Here is a 9,805-nt window from a genome sequence, read left to right as displayed (position 1 = left end):
AGTGATGTGATATCATGGGGCATGATGTATGCAAGTAATGTGAATACAGCCCACGAGTCGTTCTCAAAGGGACAGCTGTGAGTTGTTTAAAAAAAAACTGAAGGCAGTTTTTTTCAGTCAAGGACAGTCTCTCCAACTTTTCACAGAACAGAGCATACACAAGCTGGCACCTAATTTTAACACGCTATTTACCAGAATCAGAGAATCATTTCTTACTTCCCCAACACCCTTAAACTTCATCACTCCCTCCTTTTTATCATTACATGATAACCTTTCAGAACTGATTGTCGCTTCTACATCATGATACGAAACATGGCCAAAGGCACCGTAGGATACAGACAATAATCAAAATTAATACAATCAGACTTCTGAAATGCAAAACACTACTATCAACCCATACATCTTCCTTTAGTCCAATAGGGTCCTTCTACTCAGTTCCTTCAGTAACACGTTTGTAGTCTGTTCTATGTGTCCTCCGAGATTGCCCCTCCACCAATGCACTGGGTGGCTTATAGTACACAGGGGCCAGTGTTCCAGTATGACAGATTCATTCATCAAGGAGTGTTGGCTCAATAAGATCAGTTTCTTCTGAAATCAGAGGTTTTTCTGCCAATACAATGCTTTTACTGCCATTGGATCTGTAGAACGTAGACACTAGTTTATATAGCTATGGTCTTTCAAGTCAGGGTTGTCGGAATCCTGCGACGCCAAGCTTAGAACTTGTTGCACCAGCTCTTGTGTCTCAGTCATTTTTTTAAAAGAATAGTTTCACGATAGCAGTCAAAAGTTGTAGTTGAACCTGTGTGATCTCATCATGGAATCCTTCCAGGAAGCTCTCTAATAGCTCATCAGCATTGTCAATTCTTTTTGCATACTTTCCAACTATTCGTATCATCACTGATCTTTCTTCTGGTTCATTCAATGAGTCCAGATTTTCACAAAGTGTTGCAATAACCCTTTCATACTTGTTTGGGTATTTATGGAAAATGTCCTTTATTATCACAATAGCTTCTTGGATGACGTAGTTTACTTTTGTCTGAATGAGGTCAAGTAGCATACTCACGCAGCGTTCTGCTGATTGCTCTACTTTAATTGCACATCGTCCAATTACATGCACAGCTTTTTGTATGAAGTTAACATCTACTTCAGTGGCATACTCCTTCAATTCTGCTAAAATAGTGAAATTTTTACTATTTACTATCGATTTGTACTCCAGGGAGTGCAAAGCGTAGAATCAAATATCGCTGTGATGATTGTATGCTGTAGTATCAATTGTTTGATGACAATAAAGTAAAGTAAAAGAAAAAAGTAAACCCATGCAGTGTTGGCTTGAGAAGCCAATCAAATCATAATATCCAGTTTTTCCAGTTTCACTTATATTGGATAATTGTATTTTACAAAGAAAACCTTCGTTTCATGCTTAAGAATCTCAGATCTTTTCCACATAATGAGGTTGATGTTCCAGAGGGCAACATATTGGAGTTCTGGTTCTGCAGACAACAGCGTTAATAGTGGGTTAGCCAGTTTCTTCAACAAAGTGCCATAGTAATCCAAGTCCTTTGAAAGCATTTCCATGAATTTCATCAGAACCTTTACAGCTGACAGGCCAACAGCTGAGTTGGTGTGAGATAAACGTGGTGTCACACGCTCACAGATGCTTCGAGCTTCTCAGTCATCCTTTGGGATATAATTGGCAAAACAATCAAGGATAAATACAGTGACATTCAAAAGTTTGGGCACCATGCGTCAACATTTCTGCTACTGTGAATAGCTAAGCAAGTAAAAGATGACTTGATTTCCAAAAGGCATAAAGTTAAAGATGACACATTTCTTTAATATTTTAAGCAAGAAAACTTTTATTTCCATCTTTTATAGTTTCAACATAACAAAAAATGGAAAAGGGGCCGAAGCAAAAGTTTGGGCACCCTGCATTGTCAGTACTTAGTAACACCCCCTTCGGCAAGTATCACGCTTTTTGTAGGCAGCTAAGATTCTTTCCATTCTTGTTTGGGGGATTTTTGCTCATCCTTCCTCGCAAAAGACTTCAAGTCCTGTGAGATTCTTGGGCCGTCTTGCATGCATTGCTCTTTTGAGGTCTATCCACAGATCTTCGATGCTGGTCAGGGGACTGTGAGGGCCATGACAAAATCTTCAGCTTGCGCCTCTTGAGGTAGTCCATTGTGGATTTTGAGGTGTGTTTAGGATCATTATCCTATTGTAGAAGCCATCCTCTTTTCATCGTCAGCTTTTTTATGAATGGTGTGATGTTCGCTTTCAGAATTTGCTGGTATCTAATTGAATTCATTCTTCCCTCTACCAGTGAAATGTTCCCCGTGCCACTGGCTGCAACACAAGCCCAAAGCGTGATCGATCCACCCCATGCTTAACAGTTGGAGAGGGGTTCATTTCATGAAATTCTGCACCTTTTTTTCTCCAAAATCTTTCCTGTGTCCTCACCGCAAAATTCCACGTCAGAAGTTTGCAAAGGAACATCTAAACAGGCCTGATGCAATTTGGAAACAAGTCCTGTGGACTGATGAATTTTAAATAGGACTTTTTGGCCGCAATGAGCAAAGGTATGTTTGGAGAAAAAAGGGTGTGCCAGCTGTGCATTGATGTCATATAGCTGGGCTACACAGACAGCAGCAGTTTTTCGTACATAAGGGTCTTCATCATTTAGACATCTTCGCAGGGGTTCACACAATTACTCAGTAATTTTATCCACACGGATGCAGCCTATTGTTCTCACGGCCAGCATTCTGATAAGTGGATTGGGATCCTCTCAGTCCTTAACAAAAGCGTTGACAGCCATAATTGCCATATCTGGTTTGCTCTTTGCATAGTTCATTCAAGAGAGGTACACCAGCATCTTCAACTTCAATTTGTCTGTCTGCATACAGTTTACGACATCAGGAAGAGGGCACTGACATCTGTGCCAATGGTCATTGATGCAATCACTTTCTTCACTGCTTCTTTATTTTTCTCCTTCTTGTCACTGTTGAGTTCTGCTTTGAGTTCAAAGATTTCTCCTTTCTTGGTTGTTGTGAAATATTTAGAATCAGTCATGGTGAGTGTGGTTGTCTCCACCAAGGTCCGAGTTTCCCTCGATCCCAGTTCTCGATCAGGACAAAATCTGCAGGCTCAGTTGTGGGGTAGTCACCGCTAGGCTGGGCCTCGTCTTCCTGATCGGCCTGCCGCACCTGCAAATGCAAGCTTTGGAGAGTTTTGGTTAATTTTCATAAATATTTTCCCATCTCCTCCCCGAAGGTATGCATATCTAATTTTGCAGGTAAGCTGTCAGGGACCATTGGGACCTCTTCTGGGGCGGGTGGAACCTGTACAAGAGAGATGGGTTACACTTGAACTACAAGGGGACCAATATCATTTCAGGAAGGTTTGTTAGTGCTATTGGGGAGGCTTTAAACTAGATTTGCAGTGGGGTGGGAACCAGAGTGCCAGAGCTGACAGTGGGGCTGGGGTGAAAATAAATGATGTTAGAAGTTCAAGCAAAGCCGCAAATAGAAAGATTGTGAGTGGTGGTAAAAATCTCCTGAGGTGTATATATTTCAATGCTAGGAGTATTGCGGGGTAGGCTGATGAGTTGAGGGCGTGGATTGACACGTGGAATTATGACGTTATAGCAATTAGTGAAACTTGCCTACAGGAGGGGCAGGACTGGCAGCTTAATATTCCAGGGTTCCGATATTTCAGATGTGATCGAGGCAGAGGACTGAAAGATGGGGGGGTAGCATTGCTTGTCAGGGAAAATATTACAGCAGTGCTCAGGCAGGACACATTAGAGGGCTTGTCTACTGAGTCCTTATGGGTGGAGCTGCAAAACAGGAAAGGTATGGCCACATTAGTGGGGTTGTATTATAGACCACCCAATAGTCAACGAGAATTGGAGGAGCAAATCTGCAGAGATATAGTAGGCAACTGCCGGAAACATAAAGTTGTGGTAGGGGATTTTAATTTTCCAGATATTGATTGGGATTCCCATATGGTTAAAGGTCTAGCTGGGTTAGAGTTTGTAACATGTGTTCAGGAAAGTTCTCTAAATCAATACATAGAGGTACCAACTAGAGGGGATGCAATATTAGATCTCCTATTAAGAAACCAGTTAGGACAAGTGACGAAAGTGTGTGTAGGGGAGCACTTTGGTTCCAGTGATCATAACACCGTTAGTTTCAACTTGATCATGGATAAAGATAGATCTGGTCTGAGGGTTGAGGTTCTAAACTGGAAGAAGGCCAAATCTGAAGAAATGAGAAAGAATCTAAAAAGTGTGGATTGGGACAGGTTGTTCTCTGGCAAGGATGTGATCGGTAAGTGGGAAGCCTTCAAAGGAGAAATTTTGAGAGTGCAGAGCTTGTATGTTCCTGTCAGGATTAAAGGCAAAGTGAATAGGAATAAGGAACCTTGGTTTTCGAGGAATATTGCAACTCTGATAAAGAAGAAGAGAGAGTTGTATGACATGCATAGGAAACAGGGAGTAAATAAGGTGCTTGAGGAGTATAAAAAGTGCAAGAAAATACTTAAGAAGGATATCAGGAGGGCTAAAAGAAAACATGAGGTTGCCTTGGCAGTCAAAGTGAAGGATAATCCAAAGAGCTTTTACAGGTATATTAAGAGTAAAAGGATTGTAAGGGATAAAATTGGTCCTCTTGAAGATCAGAGTGGTTGGCTATGTGCGGAACCAAAAGAAATGAGGGAGGTCTTAAATGGTTTTTTTTGCATCTGTATTTACTAAGGAAACTGGCATGAAGTCTATGGAATTAAGGGAAACAAGTAGTGAGATCATGGAAACTGTACAGATTGAAAAGGAGGAGGTGCTTGCTATCTTGAGGCAAATTAAAGTGGATAAATCCCCAGGACCTGACAGGGTATTCCCTCGGACCTTGAAAGAGACTAATGTTGAAATTGCAGGGGCCCTGGTAGATATATTTAAAATGTCGGTGTCTACGGGTGAGGTGCCGGTGAGGTGGCTCATGTTGTTCCGTTGTTTAAAAAAGGATCAAAAAGTAATCCGGGAAATTATAGGCCAGTAAGTTTGACATCAGTAGTGGGTAAGTTATTTGAGGGCATACTAAGAGACGGAATCTACAAGCATTTGGATAGACAGGGACTTATTAGGGAGAGTCAACATGGCTTTGTGCATGGTAGGTCATGTTTGACCAATCTATTGTTGTTTTTTGAGGAGGTTACCAGGAAAGTGGATGAAGGGAAGGCAGTGGATGTTGTCTACATGGACTTAAGTAAGGCCTTTGACAAGGTCCTGCATGGGAGGTTAGTTAGGAAAACTCAGTGGCTAGGTATACATGGAGAGGTGGTAAATTGGATCAGACATTGGCTCAATGGAAGAAGCCAAAAAGTGGTAGTAGAGGGTTGCTTCTCAGAGTGGAGGCCTGTGACTACTGGATCAGTGCTGGGTCCATTGTTATTTATCATCTATATCAATGATCTGGATGATAATGTGGTAAATTGGATCATCAAATTTGCTGATGATACAAAGATTGGAGGTGTAGTGGACAGTGAGGAGGGTTTCAAAGCTTGCAGAGGGATTTGGACCAGCTGGAAAAATGGGCTGAAAAATGGCAGATAGAGTTTAATACAGATAAGTGTGAGGTATTGAACTTTGGAAGGACAATCCAAGGTAGAACATATAGGGTAAATAGTAAGGCACTGAGGAGTGCAGTAGAACAGAGGAATCTGGGAATACAGATACAAAATTCCCTAAAAGTGGTGTCACAGGTAGATAGGGTCGTAAAGAGAGCTTTTGGTACATTGGCCTTTATTAATCAAAGTGTGGAGTATAAGAGCTGGAATGTTATGATGAGGTTATATAAGGCATTGGTGAGGCTCTTGTGTTCAGTTTTGGTCACCACATTACAGGAAGGATATTAATAAGGTTGAAAGAGTGCAGAGAAGGTTTACAAGGATGTTGCCAGGACTTGAAAAACTCAGTTACAGTGAAAGGTTGAATAGGTTAGGACTTTATTCCCTGGAGCGTAGAAGAATGAGGGGAGAATTGATAGAGGTTTATAAAATTATGATGGGTATAGATAGAGTGAATGCAAGCAGGCTTTTTCCACTGAGGCAAGGGGAGGAAAAAACCAGAGGACATGGGTTAAAGGTGAAGGGGGAAAAATTTAAAGGGAACATTAGGGAGGGCTTCTTCACACAGAGAGCGGTGGGAGTGTGGAATGAGCTGCTAGACGAGGTGGTAAATGTGGGTTCTTTTTTTAACATTTAAGAATAAATTGGACAGATACATGGATGGGAGGTGTATGGAGGGATATGGTCCGTGTGCAGGTCAGTGGGACTAGGCAGAAAATGGTTGGGCACAGCCAAGAAGGGCCAAAGGGCCTGTTTCTGTGCTGTAGTTTTTCTATGGTTTCTATTCTATGGAGGAGCGGCGAACAAGGTCGGGGTCTGATGGAGTTCTCATGGGCTTCTCGTAGATAATTTCTGCAGGTGATAACCCCGTCTTACTTGATTGCGTGATTCTCATATGGAATAGGGCAAAGGGTAAAACCTTCAACCAGGTCAATCCAATTTCTTATGTAAGTTTAGCCAACTTATCTTTCGAAGTACCATTGGCTCATTCCACTACGCCAACTGCTTTCGGATGATGGGTGCAGTGGAACTGTTGTTTCATAGCAAGTTCTTTACAGACTTCCTCATTTATTTTGGCAACAAAATGTGGCCCATTGTCCGAGCTTATCATTTCCAGAAGTCCATCACGAGGAATTTCTTTTAGTAATATTTTCACAACAGTCATAACGGCATTATTAGTTGTAGGAACAGCTTCAATCCATCTGCTAACTATATCTATTACCATCAAGTAATACTTAATAACAATGTATTCTGGATAATTCTATAAAATCAAGTTGTAAACAAGAAAAAGGTCCACCAGGCAAGGGGGTGGTTCCAGAGACATCCCCTTTCCAGCATTCATTTTTTTAGGGTGCCACCAAGATTGTAATAATGTATTTACCATTCCCTCCTTGCCCAAGTGTGTACAATTACGTGCATAATCTATCAAAATAGGTAAAAACACAGAGGGAACACAGACCTGTCCCGCAGGGGTTACCCATAAATTGGTCTGAGGTTCAAGGTGGCAAACCATTTGGGACCATAGTTTGCACTCTCCTTCAGGGGTGTCCCCCTGGAAGTTACATATTTCCCCCATGTCTGGCGTGCCCGTCCTTAGATTTTGTCTAATAGGAGCTTGCTGGGTTCCCGAGGGGACTAAAAGTGTGGGATTCAAGGCTGTCTGTTTAGCTGCTGCATCTGCTCGAGCGTTGCCTTTTGAAATCTCATCAGATTCTCCGGTGTGAGCAGCACATTTAATAATAGCCAAAACTCGAGGTAGCTGTAGAGCGCTGAGTACATTGTTTACAAAGGTAGCATCACTAATATGATGGCCAGAGGAATCAGGGATCCCCAAAGTTCCATAGTCAGTGCATAAAGGGAGTCTGTGTAAAGGTTTGCACTTTAATCTTGGTTTGAGATTTCTTTTCCACAGGCTTTTTCATTTTAAAATTCTAAACATTAATCAAGGAGGATTCCAGCTTATGCTTGTACTTTTGGCTCCTCCACTGAAGCCCTCATTCAGTCCCTCTTTATTTTGTTCCAAATAGTTGTGGCTCCCTCTTCAGAGTCATCTTCATTTATGGCTTTGTTTTTTTTTAGGTCTTCAGAATTGGTTCTCTGGTGGATTCTTCAAGATCAGAACTGAGTAATCTGTTAGACTGCACTTTAGTCTGTTGCTAGGATACAGAGATGAGTCAGAGCAGACAGTTCAGCCTTGTGGGTGGAGACAACTGTTTCAAAAGAGGTCTGTTTAACTATTTCACTGTTCGTCACTATCCTATAGCCAGAACATCGTTTTCCTGCTGGATCCACAAAAGAGCTTCCATCCTCATAAGACGTTGCCTTGGGCTTGAGGGGGTATTGCAGAAGGGATGGGAGAGTCTGTCCTTCTTTTACAGTGATCTGGACAGGGGGTCATTTGGTGTGGCCGATTTCATGGCCTGAAATTGCCCAGATATGGGGTACAACGTCTTGGGTTCGGTCAATATTAAAAGAATGTCCCGTCTTCACCTCCGACACCTTCCAGTATCAGAGTTGGCCTGCGGCCATCTTGCCAGTCTCCCTCAGTGCTGGAGGCCTGTTTCGTCAGGGTATAGGCAAGGAATCCTAGGCTCTTGAACCCAGGGCAAACACTAACGGTGGTATGGGGAACCACCAATCCTGTCTGTCGCCAAAGGAAATCTGGAACTTCGGCCACTAACGTACTGCCCTCTCTCCCTTTTACCTCTCCAATCACCATGACTGGGAACTACTGTCCCTCGAGGGGTGCATTATATTGGCTTTCCTCAGCTGAGCACCCCGTAGGATCATAGCACAGAGTCACATGGGGGTCGACCGCTGGCAGTGAGGGTTCAATCGAAGTGGTGTCCAGATTAATTGCCCGCCACTGGGGGGGGGGGCGGTGGTAACTGGGGAAGCAGTCGGTTGTTCATTAGTCTCAGGGTGATATCCTTGCCTGTGCATAGAAACTCGATTTCCAACGGACAGAGCAAGTCTCTCCCACCCCAGACTGGTGGTGGCTGTAAATGAAATCTCACACTGGACCCCCCTGGAATTCCACCTGCAATGGCTGGGTACGTGAATACATGCGTTCCGTGCTTCCTTTCCCAATTCTGATCCCCAGATATAGCTCGCTGGTATCCTTCTTCCCGCTGAACATATTCACCTTTAATATTAGTTCCCTTCGGGGTTGATCTGGATTCGAAAGCTGGGTCCCAGTAATATGTCAAAGCTCTTCGCATTCGATTTCGGTCATTGTCAGGCTAATCCATATTATTAGTTTTAATCATATTGACTGACTTAATTGGTAAGCATTGGAGCAGTAGGGCATTAAACTGAGGGATGAATTCCCATATTTAAAGGCTTGGTCGCTTGAGAAAGTGCCGTAGCAGGCCAAAAGTTGCTCCTGATAGCTGGTCCCGATTTCCCAGGCTTAGGTTAGCATTCAAGTACCTTTAGTGCTATTTACAAGTTGTTGGAGAGCCCTCTCCGAGGCTTGAATAATTTGGTCTGTGTTCCTTCTAATTATGGATTTCCGCCTGTAACTCCTGAAAGGTTTGGTATCTTAATTCAGCTGAGAGAATCATGCTGCAGAGACGGAATAAATCTTGCGGGGTCGCATTATACATTTGTATAGTACTGCGGACATACTGAGCAAATTGTGCTGGTTGTTCTTTTCTATCTGGGGCCTGATTCATGATCATTATCCTTTCTTGTGGCTTCCAGGGTGCATACACAGGGATTACTGAGGGCTGCCCCTCCTCGGCTGCTCATGGACAGGGCAGCATTCGGGTGGGCAATTGTCTTTGTGGAGCCATTAACTCTGGGGTTTTATTGGATTCTTCCCCCCTCTGTCTCGGAATAATCCTCGGTATTCCCTTCTGGATCTCAAATAGAGAGCCTTCCCTTCCCCGCTGCTGCTGTTTTACCCGAGCGGCCACTGTATCTGAGACAATAGACAATAGGTGCTGAAGTAGACCATTCGGCCCTTCAAGCCTGCACCGCCATTCTGAGATCATGGCTGATTATCTACTATCAATACCCGGTTCCTGCCTTGTCCCCATAACCCTTGATTCCCCTATCTGAGTACTAGGAGGATTGAGGTTTGGGAGCACCAGGTTCACTTGGCCCCTGGTAAGGTAAGGGATACGGTGGGTGCCCAATCCTCATCGTGGTCACTGTCCTCAAACAGGGTCGGTATGTCAGACAT

The 9,805-nt window shown here is 43.2% G+C and overlaps 1 pseudogene; it reads right to left on the bottom strand.

Moving 5' to 3' along the window:
• Window positions 1-427: 427 nt before the first annotated feature.
• LOC134352540 (AP-1 complex subunit beta-1-like) lies at window positions 428-3,066 on the bottom strand (annotated as a pseudogene).
• Between the last annotated feature and the right edge of the window lie 6,739 nt (window positions 3,067-9,805).

This window comes from Mobula hypostoma, chromosome 10 (assembly GCF_963921235.1).
Source record: "Mobula hypostoma chromosome 10, sMobHyp1.1, whole genome shotgun sequence".
Lineage (NCBI taxonomy): Eukaryota > Metazoa > Chordata > Chondrichthyes > Myliobatiformes > Myliobatidae > Mobula > Mobula hypostoma.
This window is presented reverse-complemented; position numbering and strand designations above follow the sequence as displayed.